Below are 14600 nucleotides of genomic sequence, written 5' to 3' on the forward strand. Positions count from 1 at the left end.
CTCTGTGCCTCACTTACCTCATCTGTAAAATGGGGATTAAGACTGTGAGCCCCCCGTGGGACAATCTGATCACCTTGTCACCTCCCCAGCGCTTAGAACAGTGCTTTGCACATAGTAAGGACTTAGCAAATACCATTATTATTATTATGATTAATAATAAATAAATAATAAAAACCATCATTATTATTATGATTAGTAAATATGGACTGGAGGGGGGAGAGATGTTGAATCATCAACACGCTTCTCTGAGTCGGGACCTTCGGAGCGCCTTGGAAGAATTGGTCCAATAATGATGGTATTTGTCAAGTGCTTTTATGTGTCAAGCACCGTTCTAGGGTAGATCCAAGCTAATCAGGTTGGACACGGTCCCTGTCCCACAAAGGGCTCACAGTCTTCATCCCCATTTTATAGATGAGGTGACTGAGGCCCAGAGAGGTGACGTGACTTTGCCCAAGAGCGCACAGCAGACAAATGTCTGCTAGTCAACAGATAGAGAAGCAGTGTGGCTCAGTGGAAAGAACACGGGCTTGGGAGTCAGAGGTAATGGGTTCTAATCCTGCCTCCGCCACTTAACAGCTGTGTAACTTTGGGCAAGTCACTTAACTTCTCTGTGCCTCAGTTACCTCATCTGTCAAATGGGGATTGACTGTGAGCCCCAAGTGGGACAACCTCATTACCTTATATACCGCCCAGCGCTTAGAACGGTGCTTGGCACATAGTAAGCACTTAACAAATGCCATCATCATTAGTATTATTATCTATTTTGATGCTACTTAACAAATGCCATCATTATTATTATTATTATTATCTATTTTGATGTTACTGATGCCTGTCCAGTTGTTTTGTTGTCTCCCTCTTCTAGACTGTGAGCCTGTTGTTGGGTAGGGACCGTCTCTAGATGTTGCGGACTTGTACTTCCCAAGCGCTTAGTACAGTGCTCTGCACACAGTAAGCGCTCAATAAATACGACTGAGTGAATTAAGTGGCGGAGCAGGATTAGAACCCAGGTCCTCTGGCTCCCAGGCCTGTGCTCTTTCTGCTAGGCCACGCTGCTTCTGCGGACCTCTTTAACTGTACACTGCGCTGTACCCGGTCCCTTTCCATTAAGGACACTCTCTAGTCGTCTCCCTGTTTGCCCACTCCAACCAGTAAAGTTGCCAACTGGTCTTATCAGACCAGGAAAAAGGCGCTTTTTCCATTCTTGAAACTGTCCCGCCATCTGGTGGCCGTCCTGTTCATTCATTCAGTGGTATTTATTGAGCGCTTACTGTGTGCAGAGCACTGTACTAAGCGCTTGGAAAGTACAATTCGGCAACAGATAAGAGACAATCCCTACCCAACAACGGGCTCACTGTCTAGAAGGGGGAGACAGACAACAAAACAAGTAGACAGGCATCAATAGCATCAAAATAGATAATAATGATAATGGCATTTGTTAAGCGCTTACTATGTGCCAAGCACTGTTCTAAGCGCTGGGGGGGGGGATATTCATTCATTCAATCGTATTTATTGAGTGCTTAAGAGCACTGTACTAAGCACTTGGAAAGTACAATTCGGCAACAGATAGAGACAATCTCTACCCAACAACGGGCTCACAGTCTAGAAGGGGGAGACAGACAACAAAACAAGTAGACAGGCATCAATAGCATCAAAATAGATAATAATAATAATAATGATGGCATTTGTTAAGCGCTTACTAGGTGCCAAGCACTGTTCTAAGCGCTGGGGGGATATTCATTCACTCATTCGATCATATTTATTGAGCGCTTACTGTCTGCAGAGCACTGTACTAAGCGTTTGGAAAGTACAGTTCGGCAACAGATAAGAGACAATCCCTACTCAACAACGGGCTCACAGTCTAGGAGGGGGAGACAGACAACAAAACAAGTAGACAGGCATCAATAGCATCAAAATAGATAATAATAATAATAATAATAATAATGGCATTTCTTAAGCACTTACTATGTGCCAAGCACTGTTCTAAGTACTGGGGGGGATATTCATTCATTCATTCAATCGTAGTTATTGAGCACTTACTGTGCGCAGAGCACTGTACTAAGCACTTGGAAAGTACAATTCGGCAACAGATAGAGACACTCCCTACTCAACAACGGGCTCACAGTCTAGAAGGGGGAGACAGACAACAAAACAAGTAGACAGGCATCAATAGCATCAAAATAGAGAAGAATAATAATAATAATAATGGCATTTGTTAGCGCTTACTAGGTGCCAAGCACTGTTCTAAGCGCTGGGGGGGGGGGAATTCATTCATTCATTCATTCAATCGTATTTATTGAGCGCTTACTGTGTGCAGAGCACTGGACTAAGCGCTTGGAAAGTACAATTCGGCAACATGTAGAGACGGTCCCTACTCAACAGCGGGCTCACAGTCTAGAAGGGGGAGATAGACAACAAAACAAGTAGACAGGCATCAATAGCATCAAAATAGATAATAATAATAATGATGGCATTTGTTAAGCGTTTACTATGTGCCAAGCACTGTTCTAAGCGCTGGGGGGGATATTCATTCAATTGTATTTATTGAGCGCTTACTGTGTGCAGAGCACTGTACTAAGCGCTTGGAAAGTACAATTCGGCAACAGATAGAGAGGATCCCTACCCAACAACGGGCTCACAGTCTAGGAGGGGGAGACTGACAACAAAACAAGTAGACAGGCATCAATAGCCTCCTTCCTCTCCCCCTCCTCCCCATCCCCCCGCCGTACCTCCTTCCCCTCCCCACAGCACCTGTATATATGTATATATGTTTGTACGGATTTATTACTCTATTTTATTTGTACATGTTTATTCTATTTTATTTTGTTAATATGTTTTGTTTTGTTCTCTGTCTCCCCCTTCTAGACTGTGAGCCCACTGTTGGGTAGGGACCGTCTCTAGATGTTGTCAACTTGGACTTCCCAAGCGCTTAGTACAGTGCTCTGCAGACAGTAAGCGCTCAGTAAATACGGTTGAATGAATGAATGAATAGCATCAAAATAGATAATAATAATAATGATGGCATTTGTTAAGTGCTTACTATGTGCCAAGCACTGTTCTAAGCACGGGGGGGGGGGGGGGATATTCATTCATTCATTCATTCAATCGTATTTATTGAGTACTTACTGTGTGCAGAGCACTGTACTAAGCACTTGGAAAGTACAATTTGGCAACAGATATAGACGGTCCCTACCCAACAACGGGCTCACAGTCTTAAAGGGGGAGACAGACAACAAAACAAGTAGACAGGCATCAACAGCATCAAAATATATAATAATAATAATGATGGCATTTGTTAAGCGCTTACTATGTGCCAAGCACTGTTCTAAGCGCTGGGGGGGATAGTCATTCATTCATTCAATCGTACTTATTGAGCGCTTACTGTGTGCAGAGCACTGTACTAAGCGCTTGGGAAGTACAAGTTGGCAAAATATAGAGACAGTCAATCAATCAATCAATCAATCGTATTTATTGAGCGCTTACTGTGTGCAGAGCACTGTACTAAGCGCTTGTGAAGCACAAGTTGGCAAAATATAGAGACAGTCCCTACCCAACAGCGGGCTCACGGTCTAGAAGGGATATGAGGGAATGAGATTGTCCCACCTGGGCTCAGATGAGGTAACTGAGGCCCAGAGAAGTTAAGTGACTTGCCCAAAGTCACACAGCAGACAAGTGGCAGAGTCGGGATTAGAACCCATAAACCCGCTTTTGGGTCGGGACCGTCTCTATATGTTGCCAACTTGTACTTCCCAAGCGCTTAGTACAGTGCTCTGCACATAGTAAGCGCTCAATAAATACGATTGAATGAATGAATGAACCCATGACCTCTGACTCCCAAGCCCGGGCTCTTTCCCCTGAGCCACGCTGAGATAAATAAATAGAATTCTAGGTATCTACACATCATTAATAAAATCAATAGAATAATAATAAAGCTGAGCTATTTGCGTTGGGCCTATAGCAAGGGAGTCAAAAATAGAGATGTGTGTGAGAATTAATTACCACCAGAAAGCACAACTGCAGCATCTAGAACGCTCCTCAGGGACTCTTCCCTTCCATAAGCTCCAAGATCCATCAGCGTCAAGAGGGGCTTTTTCCACTGTCTATCCCAAAGCCAAATGAGGGAGATCAACGCAAACTGGAAGCAAGGCAATCTTATCCTAGCCCTGACAGCAAGGGTTCCCCCTCTGTTGTCTTACCTGTAAAATGGGATAAGGATATCAATATGCTCTCCAAACTAATTTAAAAAAAAAACCCATAAAACACTTTGAAAAGGTAAAGTGCTATAGAAATAGTTATTGGTTTGGAAAAATATTGACAACGAATAGCAGGGTGTAGTGGATAGAGCATGGGCTCGTATTGATCGTCTCTGGAGGCTTTCCAGAGACGTCATTATCAGCCCAAACTTTGGTTGCGACCCGTTGCGGAATCGTGAGTTGTGCCGATCCGTGGCAGCCCCGACTCATGCAAAGCGAAAACCCCATGCTGGGGGCCAAGGTGATGTGCCCAGTGAGTTAGGGGGCTCTTCTTGCTGGAGAGGGTTATAATCAATGGTATTTATTGAGCACTTACAGGGCGTGGAGTGCTGTACTAAGCGCGTGGGAGAGTATAAGCTTGGAGGATCCCAGCCTGGAATAATAATGATGGTATTTATTAAGCGCTTACTATGTACATAGCACTGTTCTGAGTGCTGGGATGTTTACCGGCACCTCCAAAACTCCATCCAATTCCCTCCAAGGAAGAATGCAGAATCTGAGGCGGACGTCGAAGGCTTAAGCTTTGATTAGGAAAAGGAGTTTTACATTGCCATGGATCTTTCTCACAAACACATGCACTCACCTGTATATATGTATATATGTTTGTACATATTTAGTACTCTATTTATTTTACTTGTACATATCTATTCTATTTATTTTATTTTGCTAGTATGTTTGGTTTTGTTCTCTGTCTCCCCCTTTTAGACTGTGAGCCCACTGTTGGGTAGGGACTGTCTCTATATGTTGCCAACTTGTACTTCCCAAGCGCTTAGTACAGTGCTCTGCACACAGTAAGCGCTCAATAAATACGATTGATGATGATGATACACACTCTCTCTCTCTCTCTCATACCTAGAGGTGATACACTGGTACTAGGGTGATGATTCCAAGCTTCCCAGCTCCCGGGCACTCCCTACCCACTAACCAGAGGCCCTCGTCTTTCGCAAATCCCACATTGATTCCCAGTCTCCCACAACATGAGGGGAAAAAAAAAGCGGGTGTCTTCAAGAGGCTTTTCTTATTCGAGAAGAACCCGCCGTTTTCACTCACTTCCCAACCCATTCCTCAGCCCAACCTCCCCTCCCACGGTGAAATCTTTCGACTGCTGCTCCTCTGGCACCCTATGGCATTTCCATGGCAACTCTAGGTATTGCTTCAGGGTCCTGATTGGCTGCCAGTGATGTCACAGCCCTGCACAGCGAGCTAGGATTAGGGAGAGGTGACCCCTGTTCTCGGAATACTCCAGGTTTTCCCAGTGGATCTTCCCCTCTCCGCTTCTCAGGGGCAGGAGGAAGAGATCCCGGGCCAGGGCAGAGCCCGAACGACGGTCAAGTTTTTTTCCTCTGAATGACAGCTTCCCACACACCTTTCCGAGTCCTGGCGAAATTGGTCCTGACGAAAGGTAGAACGAGAGGGGGCTTGGTGTAGAGCCAGCCTGGGTAAATAAAAAATAAATGATTGCATTTGTTAAGCGCTTACTATGTGCAAAGCACTGTTCTAAGCGCAGTCACATTTATTGAGCCGTTACTATGTGCAGAGCGCTGTACTAAGCTCATGGGAGAGTACAATGCAACAATATAATAGACATATTCACTGCCCACAAAGGGCTTACAGTCAAGGAAGGCCCAGCAATATCTGTGAGCCCACTGTTGGGTAGGGACCGTCTCTATTTGTTGCCAGCTTGTACTTCCCAAGCGCTTAGTACAGTGCTCTGCACACAGTAAGCGCTCAATAAATACGATTGAATGAATGAATGGTCTGATCTCTGTCCTCGTTTCCCTTCCCAGCTTCCTGCTGCGAACCCTATCAAAGACAGACATTTTCTCTCTCCCTCTTCCTACTTCTGGTAGGTATTTGTTACGTGCTTACTATTTATCTAAGCGCTGGATATAGATTCAAGCTAATCAGGTTGGACACAATCCCTGTCCCACTTGGGGCACACAGTCTTCATCCCCGTTTTACAGATGAGGTAACTGAGGCACAAAAACGTTAAGTGACTTGTCCAGGGTCACAGAGCAGACATGTGATGGAGGCAGAATTAGAACCCAGGTCCTTCTGACTCCCAGCCCCGGGCTCTCTCTACTAGGCCATGCTCTTTGTCCCGTGAGCGGGAGCCTCTTGTCCCCAGGACTGCTAGCATGAGCCCACGCAACTCTTAGATGATAATAATAATAATAATGTTAGTATGTTAAGCGCTTACTATATGCAAAGCACTGGTCTAAATGCTGGGGAGGATACAAGGTGATCAGGTTGTCCCACGTGGGGCTCACAGTCTTAATCCCCATTTTCCAGATGAGGTAACTGAGGCACAGAGAAGTGAAGTGGCTTGCCCAAGGTCATACAGCTGACAGGTGGCTGAGCGGGGATTCGAACCCATGACCTCTGACTCCCAAGCCCGCAGTCTTTCCACTGAGCCGCGCTTTGGCTGCAGCCACAACTGACACTTAGGATGAGAGACCGGTTTTGGGGTGGTGTGGGGGTGAGGGTAGTGGGCAGGTTGGAGGGCACAGAGAGCGTCAAGGTGACTTTGGGTAGGTCACCCCAGCATGGCCTAATAGAGCACGGGCCTGGGAATCAAAAGGTCACGGGTCCTAATCCCGGCTCCACCACTTGTCTGCTGTGTGACCTGGGGAAGTCACTTTACTTCTCTGGGCCTCAGTGACCTCATCAGTAAAATGGGGATTGAGACTGTGAGCCCCACGTTGGACAGGGACTGTGTCCAACCTGATTTGCTTGTATCCACTCCAGCTCTTAGTACAGCACTTGACACATAGTAAGCCCTTAACAACTACCCAATTATTATTATTATTGGAGATTGGATCTGTAGGGAGCCATAGGCCCGCTGGTCTGTCCACATTGTCCCCTCTGCTGACCATCTCCTCTCCCCCAAGAAGCCTTCCCTGCTCTTCCTTTTCTTCAACCCCCTTCTGTGTCGCCCTGACTTGCTCCCTTTATTCATCCTCACTCCCAGCCCCACGCCGTTTATGTGCATATCTGTCATTTATTTATTTATATTAATGTCTGCCTCCCCTCTAGACTGTAAGGTCACGGTGGGCAGGGAATGTGTCTGTTCTATTGTACTGTCCCAAGTGCTTAGTACAGTGTTCTGCACACAGTAAGCGCTCAATAAATGCGGTTGACTGACCGGCTGGCCGACCAGCCTGGAGGAGGAGGAGGAGAACTTCCTCTTTTCTGGAGCACAAAGCCGTGGTTGGCTGTCTCGCTGGCCGGAGGCCCGTCCGTGGATACACAGCCCATCGTGACCTTTGCGTTATTTGTGTAAAGGGGGCTTCTCACCCAGTGACACCCGAAGTCCTATGTTTGTATAACCTCCCCTCCTCCGGGCTTATCTCCTCCCGTCCGCCTCCTCCCCCTCTGCCAAAGGGCTTTGCCCTCGGTGTCCTCCAAGTAAAGATGAATGAGGGTGCCCAGACCAGCCTCCCTCTTCAACCCTCCACCTTCTAACTGAAATAATAGAGGTTGGAGGTGGGAAAGAGGAGGGGGAGGCTGAAGACAAGGCAGAGTTTGGAGGGAGAAGTCCCCGCTCAGGGGGACACAGTCTCTGAGTCGATCCCTTGACTTGCTTGACGGATACCATTATTATTAACGTTACTGCAGTCTAACAATATAACGGCCCACGTCATCCCCCGGGCCTGGAATGGCCTCCCTCTGCCCATCCGCCAAGCTCACTCTCTTCCTCCCTTCAAGGCCCTGCTGAGAGCTCACCTCCTCCAGGAGGCCTTCCCAGACTGAGCCCCTTCCTTCCTCTCCCCCTCGTCCCCCTCTCCATCCCCCCATCTTACCTCCTTCCCTTCTCCACAGCACCTGTATATATGTATATATGTTTCTACATATTTATTACTCTATTTATTTTACTTGTACCTATTTATTCTATTTATTTTATTTTGTTAGTATGTTTGGTTTTGTTCTCTGTCTCCCCCTTTTAGACTGTGAACCCACTGTTGGGTAGGGACTGTCTCTATATGTTGCCAACTTGTACTTCCCAAGCACTTAGTACAGTGCTCTGCACACAGTAAGCGCTCAATAAATATGATTGATGATGATGATGATGATGATCCCTGATTACTTCAGGTCTCCTGTTCCAGCTTCCACATGGCTCAGTAGTGTCTATGATAATAATAATAATAATAATAATAATAATAATGACATTTATTAAGCGCTTACTATGTACAAAGCACTGTTCTAAGTGCTGGGGAGGTGACAAGGTGATCAGGTTGTCCCACGGGGGGCTCACAGTCTTAATGCTTCTCACTCATCCTTATCGCTTCTCGGCCTTTTGGCTAAGATCAGGTGTAGTATCTGTTCTTATTCATTCATTCAATTGTACTTATTGAGCGCTTACTGTGTGCAGAGCACTGTGCTACGCGCTTGGGAAGTACAAGTTGGCAACATATAGAGACGGTCCCTACCCAACAGCAGGCTCACAGTCTAGAAGGTCAGTTTAATATCTGATATGTTTTCGATGTGAAGACGCTGTGTTAAGTAGCTTTTTGGAGAAAGGAGGTGGGTTGGGAGCCTGCTGCGTCCCCGCCACGCATCGGCCTGGTGTTGCAGTACTTCCTCGTATTTATTGAGCACTTACTGTGTGCAGAGCACTGTGCTAAGTGCTTGGGAAGTACAAGTTGGCAACATATAGAGACGGTCCCTACCCAACAACGGGCTCACAGTCTAGAAGGTCAGTTTAATATCTGATACGTTTTCGACGTGAAGACGCTGTGTTAAGTAGCTTTTTGGAAAAAGGAGGTGGGTTGGGAGCTTGCTCCATCCCCGCCACGCATCGGCCTGGTATTGCAGTACTTCCAGGCTAGGTGCCTTTCCCCTGTTGGTTCTCCCCCTTCTAGACTGTGAGCCCGCTGTTGGGTAGGGACCATCTCTATATGTTGCCAACTTGTCCTTCCCAAGCGCATAGTACAGTGCTCTGCACAGAGTAAGTGCTCAATAAATACGATTGAATGAATGAATGAATCCCCATTTTCCAGATGAGGGAACTGAGGCCCAGAGAAGTGACTTGCCCAAAGTCACACAGCTGACAATTGGCGGAGCCGGGATTTGAACCCATGAACTCTGACTTGAAAGCCCGGGCTCTTTCCACTGAGCCACGCTGCTTCTCGTATGATGAATGGCAGGGGCACAGGTGGTTTAAGGTGGTCAGTGTGCCCTCCGTCTTTAATACTTTTCCTATTCTTTCATTCATTCATTCAATCATATTTATTGAGCGCTTACTGTGTGTAGAGCACTGTACTAAGCGCTTGAAGTGTGAGCACTACATGGGAACAGGGACTATGTCCAACCTGATTATCTTGGATCTACTCCAGTGCTTAGAACAGTGCCCAGCATATAGTAAGCACCTAACAAATATGACAATTATTATGATTACCAAATAATAATAATAATGGTATTTGTTTAGTACTTATTGTGTGTGTTTGGCCCACAGTAAGCACTTTAACAAATTCATTCGTTCATTTGATCGTATTTATTGAGCGCTTACTGTGTGTAGAGCACTGTACTAAGCACTTGAAGTGTGAGCACTATGCGGGAACAGGGACTATGTCCAACCTGATTATCTTGGATCTACTCCAGTGCTTAGAACAGTGCCCAGCACATAGTAAGCACCTAACAAATACGACAATTGTTATTCATTCATTCATTCAATCATATTTATTGAGTGCTTACTGTGTGCAGAGCACTGTACTAAGCGCTTGGGAAGTACAAGTTGGCAACATATGATTACCGAATAATAATAATAATAATAATGGTATTTGTTTAGTACTTACTGTGTGTGTTTGGCCCACAGTAAGCACTTTAACAAATTCATTCGTTCATTTGATCGTATTTATTGAGTGCTTACTGTGTGTAGAGCACTGTACTAAGCGCTTGAAGTGTGAGCACTACGTGGGAACAGCGACTATGTCCAACCTGATTATCTTGGATCTACTCCAGTGCTTAAAACAGTGCCCACGAGGGGCTCCCAGTCTTAATCCCCATTTTACAGATGAGGGAACTGAGGCCCAGAGAAGTGAAGTGACTTGCCCAAAGTCACACAGCTGCCAAGTGGAGGAGCCGGGCTTTGAACCCCTGACCTCAGACTCCAAAGCCTGTGCTCTTTCCACTGAGCCACGCTGCTTCCCATGATGAATCAATCAATCAATCGTATTTATTGAGCGCTTACTATGTGCAGAGCACTGTACTAAGCGCTTGGGAAGTACAAGTTGGCAACATATAGAGACGGTCCCTACCCAACAGTGGGCTCACAGTCTGAAAGGGGGAGACAGAGAACAAAACCAAACATACTAACAAAATAAAATAAATAGAATAGATATGTACAAGTAAAATAAATAAATAAATAGAGTAATAAATATGTACAAACATATATACATATATATAGGTGCTGTGGGGAAGGGAAGGAGGTAAGATGGGGGGGATGGAGAATGAAGGGAGCAACCTGCCCACTCCCCCCATCATCATCATCAATCGTATTTATTGAGCGCTTACTATGTGCAGAGCACTGTACTAAGCGCTTGGGAAGTACAAATTGGCAACATATAGAGACAGTCCCTACCCAACAGTGGGCTCACAGTCACATCCCCGCACCACCCCAAAACCAGCCGACATGTGGAAGAGCCGGGATTCGAACCCAGGTCCTTCTGAATCCCTGGCCCGTGCTCTAACCACCAGACCATATCCCTTCTGTTTGGTTCCAGTTTTCCCTCTATCGGGGACAACCGAAAAAAAGATAACGAATTCCAGGAAAAGCTTCTGGGGAAGGTAAAATATGGGTGGAACCCAAACTCCTGGGGCATTTCAAGCTAGCCAAGTTTATTCAAAACCTGCAACTGTGAAACACTTGGGAGTTTGCGACAATCATTTCGGTTAATCATTTCTTCCAGCTGAAGTGTCCCATCAATCAATCGGTTGTATTTACTGAGCGCTGGCTGTGTGCAGAGCACTGTAGGAGGCACTTGGGAGAGTACAATGTGGCAGAGAAGCAGCACAGCCTAGAGGATAGAGCACGGGCCCAGTCGTCGGAAGGACCTGGGTTCTAATCCCAGCTCTGCCACTTAATAATAATAATAATAATAATAATAATAATAATAATAATGACACTTATTGAGCGCTTACTATGTGCCAAGCACTGGTCTAAGTGCTGCGGAGGATACAAGGTTGTCCCACGGGGGTGCTCAAAGTCTTCATCCCCGTTTTACAGATGAGGTAAGTGAGGCCCAGAGAAGTGACTTGCCCAAAGTCACACAGCTGACAGTTGGTGGAGCTGGGATTTGAACCCATGACCTCTGACTCCAAAGCCTGGGCTCTTTCCATTGAGCCATGCTGTGTGACCTTGGGCAAGTCACTTCACTTCTCTGGGCCTCAGGTACCTCATCTGTAAAATGAGGATTAAGAATGTGAGCCCCATGTGGGACATGGATTGGGTCCAACCCTGTACCTACCCCAGCGCTTAATACAGTGCCTGGCACATACTAAGTGCTTAACAAATACCATAAAAACCCCCGGGGTTCGTAGAGACAGTCTCTGCCCACAGTGAGCTTTCTTTCTTCTCCTCCCTCATCTCCGCAGTCCCCACCCAGCCTCAGTGGAGGGAAGCCCATTTTGGGGGGCCACCATGGCCGGCATGGCGCTTAGTACAGTGCTCTGCTCACAGTAAGCGCTCAATCAATGCGATATGAATGAATGAATGAGGGAGAAGGGGGCCGCTGATGCCAGAGAACTGCTGGGGGCCTGTATCAGTCTCAATGTGATAGGTCGGTGACCATAGCGGACAGGAGTCTTGTGAGGAAACTGAGGCACCAAGGCAATGAATGACTTAGTCACCTTTAGATCAATCAATCAATGGTATTTATTGAGAACTCTGTACTAAGCACTTGGGAACTACCACACGACAGAACTGGCAGCCACATTCCCTCCCCATAATGAGCTTACAGTCTAGATGATCCAGGGAAATCTGCTTTTCCTCCTTCTCCCCGCCTGCAGTCTGCCTTTTTTGATCCGATTCATTAACTCCTTCCCCAGGCAACTTCATTCATTCATTCAATTGTATCTACTGAGCACTTACTGTGTGCACAGCACTGAACTAAGCACTTGGAAAGTACAATTCAACAACAAATAGAGACCATCCCTACCCAACAACGGGCTCACAGTCTCAAACGGTCTATTTGGCTACATGTGTTTGCAGTTCTGGTAAATAGTGGGGAGGCCCTGAACTTGGGAACTAAAACGAAGAATGCAGATTTCAACTCACCATGCTAACCCATCCCCCATCAATGAATCAGTCAAGGGTATTTTTTAACGGTGTATTTGTTCAGCATTTATTTTGTGCCAGGCACTGTACGAAGCACTTGGGAAGATACAAGGCAATCAGGTAGGACACAGTCCCTGTCCTGCCATGGGGCTCACAGTCTCAAGCCCCAGATGAGGGAACTGAGGCCCAGAGAAGTTAAGTAAGTTGCCCAAGGTTAAACAGCCAGGATCCTTCTGCTCTATCCACTTGGCCATGCTGCCTCTTTATTTATTGAGCACTTACCACATGCACAGAACCATACTAAGCAGAAATTCAGGCAGAAACTCCTCACCCTGGGCTTCAAGGCTGTCCATCCCCTCGCCCCCTCCTACCTCACCTCCCTTCTCTCCTTCTCCAGCCCAGCCCACACCCTCCGCTCCTCCTCCGCTAATCTCCTCACCGTACCTCGTTCTCGCCTATCCCGCCATCGACCCCCGGCCCATGTCATCCCCCGGGCCTGGAATGCCCTCCCTCTGCCCATCCGCCAAGCTAGCTCTCTTCCTCCCTTCAAGGCCCTGCTGAGAGCTCACCTCCTCCAGGAGGCCTTCCCAGACTGAGCCCATTCCTTCCTCTCCCCCTCGTCCCCCTCTCCATCCCCCCATCTTACCTCCTTCCCTTCCCCACAGCACCTGTATATATGTATATATGTTTGTACATATTTATTACTCTATTTATTTTACTTGTACATAGCTATTCTATTTATTTTATTTTGTTAGTATGTTTGGTTTTGCTCTCTGTCTCCCCCTTTTAGACTGTGAGCCCACTGTTGGGTAGGGACTCTCTCTATATGTTGCCAATTTGTACTTCCCAAGCGCTTAGTACAGTGCTCTGCACATAGTAAGCACTCAATAAATACGATTGATGATGATGATACTACGCACTTGGGAGAGTACAACAGATTTGGTAGACGTGTTCCCTGCCCGCAGTGAGCTTACAGGACTAGGGGCAGCTGTTAACCCACGTCCTTTTTCTTTCCTCTGTCAGGCCCGCGCTTCCCCAGGGCTTGAGGCCCTATTTTTTGCAGCGGGCCCAGGGCATTACCGCGTCGGCGGTGGAGGATATTGCTGACGGAATACAGACAGCCAGTCTTCTGAGCTGCTCTCGGCCCCACGCAGCGGCGAACCCTCTTCTAAAAATAGCACCTACATGCCAGGGAAGGGAACGAGTTTCCAGAAGCAGGGGCGGACTTCGAGGGTTTAGCTTCCCGAGGCAGCTCCCCTGGCCTTCCAGCAATCCTGCCACTCTGGATCTTATTTTGTTTGGCTTTTCTACGGTATTTGCTAAGCGCTTACTACGTGCCGGGCACTCTACTAAGCACTGGGGCAGATACGAGTTAATCAGGTTGGACAGAGACCATGTCCCACGTGGGGCTCACCATCTTGATCCCCATTTGACAGAGGCAGCGTGGCTCAATGGGAAGAGCCCGGGCTTTGGAGTCAGAGATCATGGATTCAAATCCCGGCTCCGCCAATTGTCAGCTGTGTGACTTTGGGCAAGTCACTTATATGTTGCCAACTTGTACTTCCCAAGCGCTTAGTACAGTGCTCTGCACACAGTAAGCGCTCAATAAATACGATTGATGATGATGATGATGACTTACCATCTCTGGGCCTCAGTTCCCTCATCTGTAAAATGGGGATTAAGACTGTGAACCCCAAGTGGGACAACCTGATCACCTTGTATCCTCCCCAGCACTTAGAACAGTGCTTTGCACATAGTCAGCGCTTAACAAATGTCATCATTATTATTATTATGAGAGAACTGAGGCTCTCTCTCTCCCCTTCCCCCAACCCGATGGAATCCCAATTTCAGGAATGGGGCAGCAGCACAAGGAACAGAAGGGAACTAAGTCCTCTTTTCCTCTTCTCCCACTCCTTTCTGCGCCGCCCTGACTTGCTCCCTTTATTCATCCCCTCCCTCCCAGCCCCACAGCACTTATGTCCATATCCATCGTTTTATTTATGTATATTAATGTCTGTCTTCCCCTCTAGACGGCAAGCTCGACATGGTTACGGAATGGGTCTGTTTATAGTTCT

At 46.9% G+C, this 14600-nt stretch overlaps 1 non-coding gene and 2 pseudogenes across 1 annotated transcript; all 3 read left to right on the forward strand.

Moving 5' to 3' along the window:
* Positions 1–8531: 8531 nt before the first annotated feature.
* LOC119930168 lies at positions 8532–8658 on the forward strand (annotated as a pseudogene).
* A 14-nt stretch (positions 8659–8672) lies between these two features.
* On the forward strand, positions 8673–8854 carry LOC119930179. The gene has a single exon (XR_005451667.1). It is a non-coding gene; the product is annotated as a U2 spliceosomal RNA (small nuclear RNA).
* Positions 8855–8912: 58 nt separating this feature from the next.
* On the forward strand, positions 8913–9090 carry LOC119930157 (annotated as a pseudogene).
* The last annotated feature ends 5510 nt before the right edge of the window (positions 9091–14600 follow it).

The sequence above is a fragment of the Tachyglossus aculeatus genome, chromosome 6 (assembly GCF_015852505.1).
Source record: "Tachyglossus aculeatus isolate mTacAcu1 chromosome 6, mTacAcu1.pri, whole genome shotgun sequence".
Taxonomy (NCBI): Eukaryota; Metazoa; Chordata; class Mammalia; order Monotremata; family Tachyglossidae; genus Tachyglossus; species Tachyglossus aculeatus.